The sequence below is a fragment of the Anser anser genome, assembly GCF_964211835.1.
Source record: "Anser anser genome assembly, chromosome: 2".
In the NCBI taxonomy this organism is placed as follows: domain Eukaryota; kingdom Metazoa; phylum Chordata; class Aves; order Anseriformes; family Anatidae; genus Anser; species Anser anser.
The window spans coordinates 77,214,760-77,229,994 of record NC_139721.1 but is presented as its reverse complement, the minus strand read 5'-3'; the positions used below and the strand labels follow the sequence as shown (position 1 = coordinate 77,229,994).

General features: G+C 35.8%; 1 long non-coding RNA gene across 4 annotated transcripts in view; it reads left to right on the top strand.

Annotated features, from left to right (window-relative positions):
* Window positions 1-1,901: 1,901 nt before the first annotated feature.
* Window positions 1,902-15,235, top strand: part of LOC310893733 — a 38,594-nt gene continuing 25,260 nt past the window's right edge. Inside the window, exons 1-5 of one of the 4 annotated variants that reach the window (XR_014579251.1) lie at window positions 1,902-1,935; window positions 6,886-6,985; window positions 7,398-7,468; window positions 7,867-7,937; window positions 8,088-8,242. This is a non-coding gene — a long non-coding RNA (uncharacterized lncRNA). Of the gene's footprint in view, window positions 1,936-6,885; window positions 6,986-7,397; window positions 7,469-7,866; window positions 7,983-8,087; window positions 8,243-15,235 lie in introns of all 4 variants that reach the window. The other 3 variants (XR_014579252.1, XR_014579250.1, XR_014579253.1) reach the window with 3 other exon arrangements.

Here is a 15,235-nt window from a genome sequence, read left to right as displayed (position 1 = left end):
AATACGCATTTATAATATGCATACATTTTCCATTAATGTAGACTGTCTTTACTGATGAGGGCTCAGGTATGCAGGACTAATCTTGCCAAATTGGTCAGTCAGAAACTACAACATGGAAATTTGTGTTGAGGCTCTTGAGGTTCCCACTGAGGCTTTTTAATTATTCAAATTTGGTTTAAAAAAAAAATTAAACCTGTGGCTTGTCTTAATTTTATTCATGTTTTAGACTGTTCAGATCAAATACAAATTGAGTAAGAAACATACATTACAGCAAAGACCTTCTTATCTGAAACTTGGAATTCTCTGAAAAGAGTGAAAAAGTTTTACTGTAAAAGAGAACTAGGCTCATCATAGTATATCTGAATACAGTGGTAGGCCTGTGGTTTCCAAGATGTACTTAAAGGAGTAAAGTGGTCATTTTTTGTAGAATTTTAGCATGTAAATTGGATGTCTGTGTGAAATAAGTGCCTGAGGTGACGTGGAAATTAAACTGATATTCACATTTAAAAAAAAAAAAAAAAGGTACAGCATTGCAGAAACTTCCAGGCTGGAGTGTAGCTGCACTACATAGAGGCCTAGTTCCCTAGGTCTCCAACCTTAGATGTTAATCACACTGGGGGAGCCTGGTGTGCTGACTCTAAGAGGAAATGTATGGACTGTGGAGAAGAGTGGAGACACTGCAGCTAGGCTCTGTGATAAGATGGGAACTTGATTGTTCTTGTGCACACCAGAACTGATAAGCTGAACATTTACTACCCTGAGCCAATGGCCTGTCATGTTTTTGACAAAATGATGTACTTTGGTGAACTTTTCTCATTACAATATCATTATAATAGTAAAACACACCTCCATCCCAAAAGCTACTCACGTCCAAAGTGTGACCACCCCTCATGAGCATGAGCTGTGAATTTCTTTGAACCTATACCTCTAAACAAAAGCAAGACAAATTTGCACCAATCATAACCAGGATATGCATGACTACAGTCACTCAGGCTCCACATAAAAGATAGAAAATAATATAATTTGGCTTAAGAGAGAGAGGATGTTAGGGAAGATACCATTGCGAAGGATACTTACTGACTTCTGGGATCAGTTGACAGGCTGGACCTCTCTTCCTCCGGCTCATTGGGACACCTTTGGTTAAGATTTGAACACTTGGTTATACCAAGTGCCTCCCAGGGAAACTTAGAAATCTCTATAGAGTCACTTTATACTTTTTAATGTGTTTATAGCCAGGCTGTGTTACTCACACTTTTGGTATTTGTATGTGTTTGCAGACAGTGAATTTATGACCAGCTATCTAAAGAACCTGTGTACCTGTTGTACTACTCGTTAAATCTAGCTATGACAATTCTCACTGAACGCGACCAAAATCTTTAAGTGTGGCTGTGGTAGTTCATGGAACACATGAACAGCTAATTGGGTATCACTCCCAATTAATCTAACCTTTAACTCAACAGTCTAAATCACTGAAGTACTTTTAAAATGAAAGTATTTCAAATAATTACCATAGGCATAAGGTATTGTATTTCTTTGTAACTGTGATCTTGAAGGTGCATTTATGAAGTCCCATGATAAATTAAAACATTGTCCTGGTTCCAGTTAGGACAGAGTTAATTTTCCCTCATAGTAGCTGGTAGGGTGCTATGTTTTGGATTAGGATGAGAAGAGCGCTGATAACATGCTGATGTTTTAATTGTTGCAGAGCAGTGTTTACACCAGGCCAAGGACTTTTCGGCTTCTCACTCTGTCCTGCCAGCGAGCAGGCTGGGGGTGCAGCAGGAGCTGGGAGGGGACAGACCCAGGACAGCTGACCCAAACTGGCCAAAGGGGTATTCCATACCATCTGACGTCATGCTAAAAAATATATAGGGGTGGCTGGCCGGGGTGGGGCGCCGGCTGCTCGGGGATAGGTTGGGCATCGGTCAGCGGGTGGTGAGCAATTGCATTGTGCATCACTTGTTTTCTTACACATTATTATTATTAATACTATTATCATTATCACTATTATTATTATTATTATTGTTATTATTATATTCCTGTCTTAATAAACTGTCTTTATCTCAACTCACCGGCTTCACTTTCCCGTTTCTCTCCCCTATCCCAGAGAGGGAGGGGGGAGGGTGAGCGAACGGCTGTGTGGTGTTTAGCTGCCAGCCGGGTTAAACCACAACAAACATTTAATACAGAAGGCCCACAAGGAGTGAAAGAAAGTGTTATGGAGAAATCATCTGTAGGCTTTGAAACTGTGTTGTTTTTTTTTTTTTTTTTTTTTTCTGATTGCACCGTGTCTCCCACTGCATCATACTTAGTTAAAGCAACAAGAAAAAGATCAGAAAGGTAATACAGATGAGATAGTGCTCGCTTAGAGATTCAGGGATTTTTCAGTCCAGTTAATGTTAGGGTCTCTCAAAAAAGCAAGAAGCAAACAGTGCAGTGCTGTCATAGCAAAACAAGATGTTACTAGATTGTAATAAAGAACTGAATTTTGCTGGAAAAAAAAAAAAAAAAAGAGAGAAAAAGGTTTTGCAGTGCATTAGGCATGAGGATATAAACTTTTAAATTATACAGCTGTCCTGGTCTTCTATCCTGTTTCTAAGGGGGATGAAAATATGACTATCAGCTAAAAAATGAATGTTATTAAAGCTACATATTGTCTTTTGTATCACTTATTTACAGGATTTTTTGTTGTTGTTGTACTCAGAAACTTGCTATTCATTAACTATATTTTCAGGCAACATTGCTTTAAGAGATGACTGAGAACTCTGTGCAATCCTACTCAGTTTCTGCTATTGTCCTCTAAGCTCTCATCTAATGTCATCAAACAATCTCCTTCCTCCTGCAAAAGGAGTGTCCTCTGAGGCTGTTGGGGAACATTAGAGGGGATCAGATATTTTCTCCTATCTCAGAATGATAATTCTGTTGGACTGGACAGGAGTTCCTTCTAGCACAGACTCCTAGTATCCAGGGATCTTGCTCTAAAAGCTGTTTCTCTAAGACATTACATGTTTGGGAGGAAACTCAAGTGATGTTCATGCTGAAATTGGGTAAAACACAAATGCAAAGTTACAATATCTAACAATATTTCTCAACATATTTTAGTGTAATAAGCTGTAACACTGAGCATGTCAGCTTCTGTATATCCCACCTTGTTCTCAGTGTTAACAGTTTATGTTTCAGTTATGTCCTACATTCCTGAAAAGTGTTGAGCTAATAGATAACACACTGCCCTAAGCAATCACCAAATCTGTTGCTTTTAAGCTTACTTCTGCCCTTTAATCTTCATACCCAAATATTTAAATTAAGGTTCTGTGTTTTTGTTTGTTTGTTTGTTTATAGCAGTGGGAGGGAGGGAGGAATTACTTGGTCGAAACTTTTGTCAGTGTATCCTACATTTTATTTGTTGTTAAAATCTGCCTGCTAGAATTCACCATCATTTCATTACTAAATATTCATTTTCTGTCACTGAAATACTACTAGTGTGTTAATTTCTTGCTTTACTATAGGCGATATTAATTTATCTGATTGTTATTTATAAGAGAAAAAGTAGATTTTTTTCCATCATAGGAAAATAGATGTAGTAATATATTATGTGTTGCAATGTTCAGGGTAATGTCAACTTTTTTTGATTTTTTTTTTTTTGAACTTTTGAGGTCAAACAATATTCGTCCGTTCTGTATACTATGAGATAATAAATAAGTAAATGAATAAATAAAATCTTCAATATCCTTGAGAAAAAGTATTTCACTGGACACAGGACTTTGGAAACTGCTCTTCTTACCACACATTGATTTTAAAGGTAGTGCATGGAGTAAAATAATTTAGTAAGATTACCTAATGTCTTCTGATCCAGTACACAGAAGGTACCAAATTAAAATTGCAAACTAAAAGGTTCAAAAGAAACAAAACATTGCACCCTAAAACAGGGTATTTAAACAGGAGAGTTGTGTCAGTGGGATGTTGCAGATACTGAAGTCAGCTGGACAGAATGATGAAGAGGAATACATCAGAACTGAATATAAAAACATCACCTTTGACTGATCAGTCACGAGCATTCTTAAATTCTTACTCTGCTTTCAAATAATTACTTCCATTAATATACATGTGCATTTTTTTAAAACTATTTTTTCTGTCTCAGACTTTTGGTGTGAGAGAGTGATTTCTAATAGCTGCCTTCCTGCTAACAGGGAATGCTGTGGGAGCTATGCATTAATTCCCATCTCACTGTTTTGGAGAGTGTCTGAGAATTTCAAAGAATCTGCAGTTGCAGTGACACTGGAAGTGTTACTAAAGCTGTGAGACACGCCTTTAAGATATTTTTAATCTTAACAGGAATTGCTCTACAATAGTTCTGAGTGTCAGCTCCTTAAGCTATTTCAATCACATATCAGACACAGCTAGATCATGAAGACAGCATACCAAGGTTACTAAGTTCCTCTCTCTAAAGTCTAATTCAAGGTTTTTAGCAGAGCTGTATTAAAAAAGAGGCTACACAGAAACTTCTGACTTTGTCAGCATGGGAGGAATGAGAAATCTGCAACATTTTCAGTATTTCCAATAAGAAGACACAATTCCAGTTCTCAGGATATTCTAGCAAGCATCTGTCAGGGTTTGAGAATACCAGTTGTCACAGAACAGTGAGGCATATGGTTCATAAGACAGTGTGTTGATGTGCTGTGAAGAGCATCCTCTTGAGCACAGGAAGTAATGTCTCCCACCCTCACTCAATGCTGTTGTTAATTGCAGTCATGGCTGGGAAGGAAGTGCACTGGCAGATGACCTCTGCTTAGGTGTTTTGTCTGAAGCTCACTGCAGTACCTTGGGACAATGTGTAAATGACAAAGGGTGGAACAATCTTGTAATAAAACCAAAGAAAAAACATGTTCTAACATAACAGATTGTGTTTGTATTGGTGATAGAAACAATGCAAATTTCACTTGATAACGATTTCGTTATACTGAGAACAAAGTTACGAGCTTTAGACATCAGTATAAAACACTGAAAAGAGAAAAGGACACAAGCAAAGGAAATTTTTAGAAAAAGTCAAACTTTGCTGTTATGGTGTCACTTAGTCTGTTGCTATAGCAAAGCTTAGCCAGTAATATGGATATCTAACATCCTTCTAAATGAGTATTAAGCTAACAAATACTAAATCTCTGATCTAAGCATGCTGTCTTTTAAGAGCTGCAAGCATTCTTTATATGTGTGTTAAACACATCTTTTCCCTTCAGGCAGTCCAACATTATCAGACATTTATAGAACAGCGAAAACAAAAAAACAAACAAACAAACAAAAAAATTTCTACCTAGAGTATTTTCCAAGGTGTGTCACAAACTGATATGGTAACATCTGCTCTAAAACTGTTAGAGGTTTTCTTGGTTCTTTCATCTAGGGGTACCAGTTACTAACTTTTAAAGTTGTTCAGAGCATAACAATGTCCAGTATTGTAATTAAATATATTAACAGAAAGCTTTGATTTTATAATAAACCACAGATATGGGAAAACGCAACTTAAAAGTAGGCATAGACACATCTTTTTTCACTGTCCACCCTCCAGAGAAACTGTGCAAATTAACAATAGGATTTATTCTATTGCTGGTTTTGGAAATTACTCCAGTTAGAAGATGCTGACTAAGCGTGATAGTGATATATGTATATCTACCTTAAAACAGAAAAGGAAAAGCAAAATATCCTTTGGGTTTCTCCTTTCAAGAAACCGTTGGTTGGATTTATTTATTTATTTATTATTTTTTCTTATAACCTTAGGTCACTTGAAATAACTTGGATTATTCACCCATATCAGAATTTATAATATCTACTGTTTTATCTCTAACTAATCAGAATAAAAATAGGTCCTTTATACACCCTATTGAGTGAGCAAATTAGAAAATTGAACTGATCTTGCTTTAAACACACATAAATCAAGCTTACTTATTCTTGCATCTGCCTGAGATTATCAGATCTATAAAAGCAATATCTGACCTGTCCAGTACAATATTCCACATTAAGAGAGAAAAAGGCAACAAAGCAGTTTGTGGTACTCAACAACACAAAAATATATATATAATAATAATAATAATGAATTTAGAAAATGGTGAGCTGCCAAGAATTTGTTACTCCATAGATAGCTCTGCTGTTTACCTTGTTTGGAGAAACTCTTCCAATAAAATGTTCAACTGTCTATATTTCTGTTGCACTGCCCTCTGTATACCACCTTAGCACAGGTGGATTCCAAATATTTGGCTAATAGATAGAGAAGGATTTAACTACCTGTGACTCTACTTTCCTGGTGGGGCTCTTAATGGTTTCTGCAGCAGAAGGAAGGAATGCCTACCAGAGGCCTCTCAGCTTCCCTTAACAGATACTTGCTCTAGGGAGTCAATTCCTCATTCTTCTGCTTCTATTATTAGTTTCCAATTTCCTGCTGGTCATTCTCTTGACAGCAGATATAAATTGCTTGTTTTCTAGACATGGACTTATTTCTTTTTCCTTTTGTAGCTTGACAGAGACATATAGCTTTTCCTTAGTTTCCTTAGCTTGTCTTGTTCTGTAATCTCTTCTGTGGTCTTGCATCTCCAGTACTGGTTGCTGCCCGATGTCTTATATCAGGTACTGTCAAAGTTACATACTCGATGGTCTGAATCATTATTTCAGGTCACAAATTAGTCAAAGGATTCTGCCTGACTAGGTAGTGTCTATTAAGCATGTATTTTATAAAAAAAACTTCATATGTCTGTTGAGGGTGTTATACTCTTTAACCTTACTAGCTACAATTTCAGAACTCTCTCACACTGACAAACCTAGTAGCATTTTTAGTTTTATTTAATTTAAAGTTACTATATGCTGAGATTCTCTTTCTCAAGGAGTTCTTTCTCTCCTATATAGGTGTCAGAGACCTGTTTGAATACTTAGAAGACTCTACTGCAACGTAGTTATTCCAGCTCCTCAGGACTCCTATTTCTTACCTCTGTCTCTCTGAGTTAAGGTAAGAACATTATTGCTTTTTCTGCCACCTCTCTCACTTGGAATACTAGTGAGTAGTATTTGGGTTCTCAAATAAAGAGCTTAACTGTATTCATAGTAAAAAACAAATGCTGGACTTCTTCTAAAACCTAAACTCTCATTGCTGACACACTGCTCCTAAGGGCTCAATGGATTTGTGTCCAGCAATCTTATGTGCACTATAAGGGAATATATATAATCTCCCCATTATTTTAGTAGTATACAATTTATGGCCATTGGTGCCCTCTTAAGACCTGGCCTTCACAATCAGTGGGAAGCTGGCTGAAAAATAGTTTCTTTATGCATAAACACCAAGTCAAAAAATAATGTTTGCTGCACTGAAGCAAGGCTTTTATTTGTGCTACATGTAACCTGACTGTGCCTAAATCTTCCAGAAATCTGAAGACAGATGGATGTCTGTAGCTGTGCCCCCAACTATGACAGCACATAGCCTACCCAGTGGAAGGTGGTTAAGACAAAGTTTGATTTTTTCTTTTTCCCATGGTAAATAGATCAGTACAATATAGTGCATAAATGCTGAACTGAAAAACACATTAATAATCTCATTTTATATGTCATGGAAAACAGTGTTGCTTGCATTTTGTACAGTTATTTAGCAGCAGAAGCATTCGATAATTTCTGTCTTCTCATAGCAGTCTGAAGCTCAGTTGTTTTGGAAACTGATCTAGTATGACCCCCATTCTGTGTATTTTCTGTTTCTCTGTGTTCATATCTTGGGCTTGTCTCAAGTGAGTTTAGGGTGCCTTTACAGTGAGTCTTACATCTCCTTGACAGAGTGGATTTGCTTTATGAGCACTTAAAAATATTTTGCTGCCCCTTTTTCACAGTTTGGTTGTTTTGTAGGACTGCTTATGCAGAGATGCTGCTTCTGTCAGATGAAATATACAATCACATTACCTCATCTAACAGAAACAGTAAGCATCACGGATTTCCTGAGAAGAAACATCAATATGCAGCATGTAAAGTTTCACATTTCCCAACACTACTAATTACATTATCACCTTAACATTGGCTTCTAATAATAGCTATTACTATAATGTGTTACTGCTGTTTATCTTCTTTAGAGAGAATTCATCTGACAGACTGCACAGATCTTTTATCTCAGTCATTGCCTTGAACTGATTCAGAGCCTATTCCAGATGAACCAGTGCCAATAATCCAACCTACTTCAACTGTGGGAAGGTTAGAACCTCACTGAAAGAAAAAAATGTCTTCCTTGGTAAGGTTCCAAATGTCAGTTATTATATGTATATAGTACAATAGCAGTTGATATTCTTGTTTTTAAAGTGTTCATGGTTTTATTTATTTAATATTGAGTTCAAAATTAGATATGACATGTGACCTGACTAAAGAGATAGGTAGGGCAACTGTCAGGAAAAGTGATAGTTACTGCACCAAAAAGATTCTATGTTGTAGTTACTCTTAGTCATCTATTCGGATCCTTTTTCAAATTGTAGCTAATATATATCTTGTTTGCTTCTGAGAAGGAAAGGATACCTAAAGAGGAGGCAGCAATATATAGTAGATGAAAAACAGAAACCATTCTGTGGATGAATATGAAAGAAAGCAAATTCATTCTCCTCACAAAGGTACGTTATATATATGGATATGCAAAACATAGAAAGTATCAGAAGAAAAGACGCTGGATTTGGGAAATGACCAAGGAAGAAGCATACCCAGCAAGTGTACCACAATGTTCCTGGGAGTCTTTGAAGAGACTGAAAGTCCATGAACTATATACAAACAGTGATTCATAGCAAGTGACATGGGTGTTTAACAAACAGCCTGAACAGCCTATGTGGAAAAGTCTGTGTGAGATCCCAAAATATTATCAAGTAGGAATAAATAGAAAATGATAGGTGATGAACGCATTGAGGAAGGACATCAACTAAGACCAACCTGTGCAGTAACATTTGCAAAAATGTCAGTTTCAATGTTAAATTACCTGGAAAAGCAAAGAACTAAATCTGTAGCAAATAACTTTATCTGCGTATAGCCAGAAACAACTGCAAATTTATGAGGAGAAGACACTGGATATATCAAGGGCAGAGGTGTGGGGGGTGGGGCAGGGATTTCACTGGAATCTGACCTAAAGCATCAAAAGTATGGCAGCAATTAAAGTTCTGCATGGGTGGAATGGAGAGAAGGAAAATGTAAATTAAATTTTGGGGTCTTGCTGAAGGAATATGGCAAGCACTACTTAAGTAGAACTGAAGCAGCAGGAAAATCACTGGAGCACAAAACCGTGAAAGCCCAAAGAAGCAATGGATAAGGAGTAAATCATTTAGTGTTTGAAAACACTTCAGTGATCAAAGTGGAAGGAGAGCAGAGAGAACATCTTTGGGTATAGCTAGCCCCAGCTTTTTAATGAACTCTTATTAGTGAACAGACTACTTATTTTCCCTGACATTACAGAGAACAAGAGTGAAGAATATGAACTGAGAGCTTGGATGACAACTGTCAAGTGTACACAAACCAGGACTGTAATAAAGATGCTGAATCCAGTTAGCAGTCAATCATGTTTGGAAAGCCCTTAAACTTTGAAGTTCTGCACTAGATGCAGAACAAAATAATATAGTTTCTCATGCAGCTGTTCACTCACTGTTTCTTTCCTTGAGTACCAACAGAGCTGACACCAAACTGCTGAATGTCTCTGAATGATCACTTCATATCACAGTTTGTTCTTCTTCACTCAATACAGATCTTGTTAAATTACCAGTTGTCTCCTGGTAACCTCTTTGTGTTTAGCAAAAAATAGTTATTATGTTATAATTCATTACCGTTTGCAAAATATGTAATGCTATTATGTACAAATTTACAAAACGTAAAAGTCTGCAGTATGAATGTTTCATAAATCTTCCAAAATAGGTATCTGTCATGATAAAAAGATCATTGTCTTTCAGTGTAACAATAATTCTGAAGCTCAGCTGCCGTCAGTTTCTCCTATTTGCCATCACTGCATAATGACAGTTTCACATCCTGCGGTACATCATGTGAATTGTCTTTACAAAATTTATATAGACTGTATTGATTTAGACATGGCCATCTATAAGCATAATGCATAAAAAGATTAGAAATGTAATAACATTTCAGCTGCACTCTTGAAAAGGAGAGACGGAAGCTAACACTTTGCAATACATAAGCCTATTGCCTTAGCAATTCCAGTAGCTTCTCCATACAAAAAGAACTCATCCATTAGTTATGCCATAGATTAAGCTGTATGTCAACTTTGTCTACAGCATGTAATACTGCTCTATCTACAATACATATAGATACGTATGTATCTTATAATACTTACTACAAATATTTAGGCTACAGAAAGATTTCTGAGAGGTTATTAGAATTTGTTAGTCTTGTTGGAAAACAAACAAGCTGAAACAATATCTTGAAATCAATTAAATATGAGTGTTATCTTTTTTTCCTACAACCAGTTTGTTAATACTGTAGTTTAAATGTCCTTAACTAATAGTTAAGGGTAGCATAACTCTACAAAAAATACTATGTTTCAAATGAGTGAATCAGTAGGATGGAATATATATGCCCTCTTTTCTACCCAACTTTCAGCAAAGTTATAAATTAAATACAGATGGAGGGACTAACATTTAGGGTAAACAAGGTTCAATTTATCAAAACAGCCAATAGGATCATCATATTTAAGATTATCAACCCATTTGGGAAATAAGCAGGAGTTTCTTTGTTTAAGTGTTTTTGTTTTTAGAATCTTGTCTTTTTTTTTTCTTTCATCTTTTTTTTTTTTCTTTTTCTAGAACTAAATCTTGCAGTCAATGGTTTTTGGTTTAGAAAGAAATAAAAGATGTTAGACACACTTGGAGTTTTATAATAAGATAATTTTAGGTGCATAAACAAAATGATGAAGGTAAAACCCTTGAAATAATTTATTTTAAAAAATTGCACCATTACAATAAAAATTTCTTGTGGAGGAGGAGGGATTTAGATGATGGGTTTTCATAGGACTGGAAAGGAAGAGTTATGTCATTTGACCTGGCAGAACATGAAGCTGCTTAAATTACCAAAAGAGATAAACCGAGTATTTGAAGATTTTTATATGACCCTTAGTACTTATTTCTATGTAAATGTTCTTTGTAATGAGTATTTTCTTTTATTCAAGTTTACTCTATTCCAGCCATAGACCATAGTCTACTGTATTCCAACCATTTGCATGAAGACTACCTAAATTTTCTAAGGCTTGCAGTTAGAGCTCTAAAGATTCAGTATTGTTCCAGGTAGTATAATAAGGGTAGAAATAGATTCTGGAGATAGTAACTTCAGTTTTCTCTTACACTACATTTTTATTAATTTGTTTATTTTTAATGTATCATAAATCAGTACTGTCTGCTCTAAGGGGAGAGGATACAGGAAGGAGCAAACAGGGCAGAGTGTAAAGGAAACCCTGTTTTAGGAGAGCTCCCATATATTTCATGAAGGCATAGCCAAATGCAGGCTTACAGACTCACATTCTGTCTTGTACTCTCTGTAACTTCTCTTCTTCCTTGGTTATTAGCAAGTTTGAAACGTGGGATGGAGGAGCAGCTTCCTGCAGAATAGGTCAGGGGTATGTCAAAGACTCTTTTATTGCTAAGAAGTTGCAGGATGTGATTTCTGTGGAACAATTGCTGGAGGTGACTTACTGAGACTAAAAGTATGTCCACACCATAAAAGAAGGTATGGTGTTGAGGAAATTTCCAGGGTGAGATGCAGCAGATATGCATGGAATCTGTTCCACAATGGTCCCCTTGGCAACATAACCTGCAACCTTAGATATTGGCAACACCAGGGGAGCTTTGGTGTGCTGACTAAGAGAAATAACTGAGAGGGTGAAGCAGGATAGAGACACCATGGCCAGGCTCTGTGAAATCACTGCAGGGAATGGGAATGTGATGATACTGTGGAACTGACAAACTGCGTAGCCAGTCCTGAAGTGAACTGATAAACTGCATAGCTAACCCTGAGACAGCAGTTTTCCACTTTTTTGTCAAAATTATGTCCTCTGGGTGAACTTTTCTCCTTATAATCTCATTATAATGCCAAAACACACATCCATTCCAGACTACCTACCTTCAAGGTGCAACCACCCCTCACTGAGCATGTGCTCTGAATTTCTCTAAGCCTATACCTTTAAGTCAAAGGGAGAAAATTTTATACCAATAATAACAAAGGTATATATGACTAGAGTTACTCAATTGCCACCTAAAAGTAAGAAACTAGTATTAAAATGGCCCAAGAGAGGAAAAATGTTAGGGAATATATCATTGCAGACATGTCAGGAAGACATTGCTGACTTTTGGGATCAGTCAACGAGATGAACCTCTCTTAATTCCGCTATGGACACCTATTGGGTGAGATTTGAACCTTTGGTTATAATAAGTGCTTCCCAGGGAAACCTAACAATCTCTATAGAGTTTTTTCAATTCAAAAGTTAACTTATTTGCAGTTGGTTGTGTTAGTCATATTCTTGGTATTTGCTCTTGGTGTGTGCTTTGCAGACAGTGTATTTATCACCAGCAATCCAAAAGAATCTGTACTCCTGTTGCTTCAATAAACTGCACCAGTTATTAATATACGAGACTGAGGTGCATTGCACTATTCATGCATCCGTGATTGTGGTAATTCAAGATATTGAGTGCAACCAGACTTACACTGATGAATTGGGCATCACTCATTATCTGAGCCCAGCCACACCAGCTTATCTGATATCTGAGGACAAACTGGAACTCATGGAGGTTTAGCACCTGCCAAACTTCTTTACCCTTTAATACAACAATTGCCTGTGTTGAAAAGCCTGATCAGCTTCAGCCCATTTCATCTCTGAAGTGGTGAAGTGCTTGAAAGTACCCTTATGTTTCTTACCCTAAATGTACAGTTTACAATCTGTGTGACCAAATGGCATATCACTGAGTAGTAATGATATACTTGTTGAGCCATAGTCAATGCAACTACCACTAAACTGCACAACAGCAACTGAAATCTGTATATAGGATATACTCTGTTCACAAGTCGTACTACATCATTGCAACAGAACTCTCTTGGCTAATGGTCACCTCAGTGAAATGACTGGGAAGATCTCACAATAACTCCCATTTGACAAATGTCTTAACCACAAAATGCAATAAAAATTGTCACTTACTTCTGAGCTGCCTATTTTTGGAGACTAGTGGCCTTGTCACATCAAGGTTAAATTACATAGATAAGAAGCAATATAATTAATGGTGACTAACAGGCATCCACTATAATTATCATACCACTTGTGGTCCCACAGTTTCTGATTATAGCAGTGCAGTGTTTTTTTCATAGCATTAAAATTAAATTGTATTGTGTATAAACTTATGTCAAATGCATCAGTGTTGTCTGATATATGGGGATACTTCTCAGAGTATTCTCTCCCATTTACTCTAGATATTAATTTTAAATTTGTTAAATGTCTGAGAAACCACTTGAAAAACTGGTGTAAAAAAAAGAGGAAAAAATGAAAGTAAAGTAAAACATTCACCATAAATTCCAGTGAAAGATAGTTTTGCAAGCTGTCTTGAAATTAGTGTAGGACTTAACAGTTGTGAATAATCTGGATTTTCATTTATATGATATAATTTCATAGGATTTTAAGTTTCTTGTTGATGAACCTGAATGATTTCAATCTTTGTATTTGTTTATGTAAATACACTTAGAAACACTGAAGTCATAAAGTTGCTGCTTCTCTAGTAGCCATATATTATTGCTAGCTATCAATCTCTGGAGATTGATAATGTATGTCGCCTTATGCCTAAGATTGTTACATGTTCATGATAGGAACAAATACACATCTAACATATGGTATGCATATCAATGCAATTTTTTAGTTGTAAAGACAAGGCAAACTGTGGCAGTTTTAAAAGCAAAAGTGAGCATATTTTTCAATAGCTCGGTATTGCATACTTTGAATCTACCTTGTACATCATCAATATGACTAACAAACCAAAATCACTAGAAATTATTCTGTTTCTGATAAAACCGTTAAATAATTCTCGGCCTAACAAAAGGCCCTACACAGTTTCAGGTGATGTGACTCCACCAACATAATACACATGTATCTAACAGAAATAGATATTCCAGTTAAGGTTAAGGTAGATTACATTTTAAGTAACTGCAGATGCTCTTTGCTCTTTCTTTTAAGATGCTGTTTGATCTTTCTTTTTAACAGATAGCTATTAAAAAAACAAACAAACAAACACACTTCTTTTCACTTAAACAGTCTTTTATACATGGACTCACAATTTGAAAAATAAGTATTTAGGCCTGCAAGTACTCCTGTAATTTGTATACATTTGGAAAAAGAGGGCTTTATTTATGGTTACTCACAATTCAGTAAATTTCTATCACAGTTTCAGTAAATTTAAAGAGATTTTGGAGAAATTTTTGAATATGAACTATGAACTGAGACAAATGAGAAAAAAAAGTCAACAACAACAAAAAAAGAGAAAAAAACAGAAAACACCACCACCAAGAAGGAAACAGCTCTATGTGGAGCAGAGCTCCTTCACAAAGGGAAGGAAATCACAGAACATCTCTATTAACAATGGGAATACATTGATTGTGATATAAAATTCAAACGTACAATTAGGAAAACAGTCAGCTTTTTAGACGCAGGTGCAAATGTTGCCTTATTCCTTCCTTCCTTCCTTCTTATTTTTGCTATCCCTTTCTGAAAGAAATTCCAGAGGACAGATTTATGAGAGCAGGAATATGGCAATAAAAATCATTTCTAATATGACTTACTTTTTTTTTTTCCTTTTCCTTTTTCTTTCTCCTTTTTTCTTTCTCCACTTTTTTCTTTTTTTCTTTTTTCTTTCTTTTTTTCTTTTTTCTTTTTTTCTTTTTTCTTTTTTTTTCTTTTTTCTTTTTTTTTTATTCTTTCTTTTTTCTTTTTTCTTTTTTTTTTATTCTTTCTTTTTTCTTTTTTACTTTTTCCTTTTTTTTTTTTTCCCTTAAAAAAAGATCATCCTTCCATTGAGCAATAGTAAACTGCTGGATCTTAACAGGACAGCTTCCTCATGAGAAAAATTTCTCTTTTAAAGTATCAGATTATTTTCTTTCACTTGCAATTGTTCTGAGAGTGTTAGTCAAGCAAATAAAAATTAATTCCCTCCTTCTTTTTTTTCCTTACTTAAACATTGGTGCAGATGTCCCCAAATGAAGAAACAAAGTTAAATATGCAGTT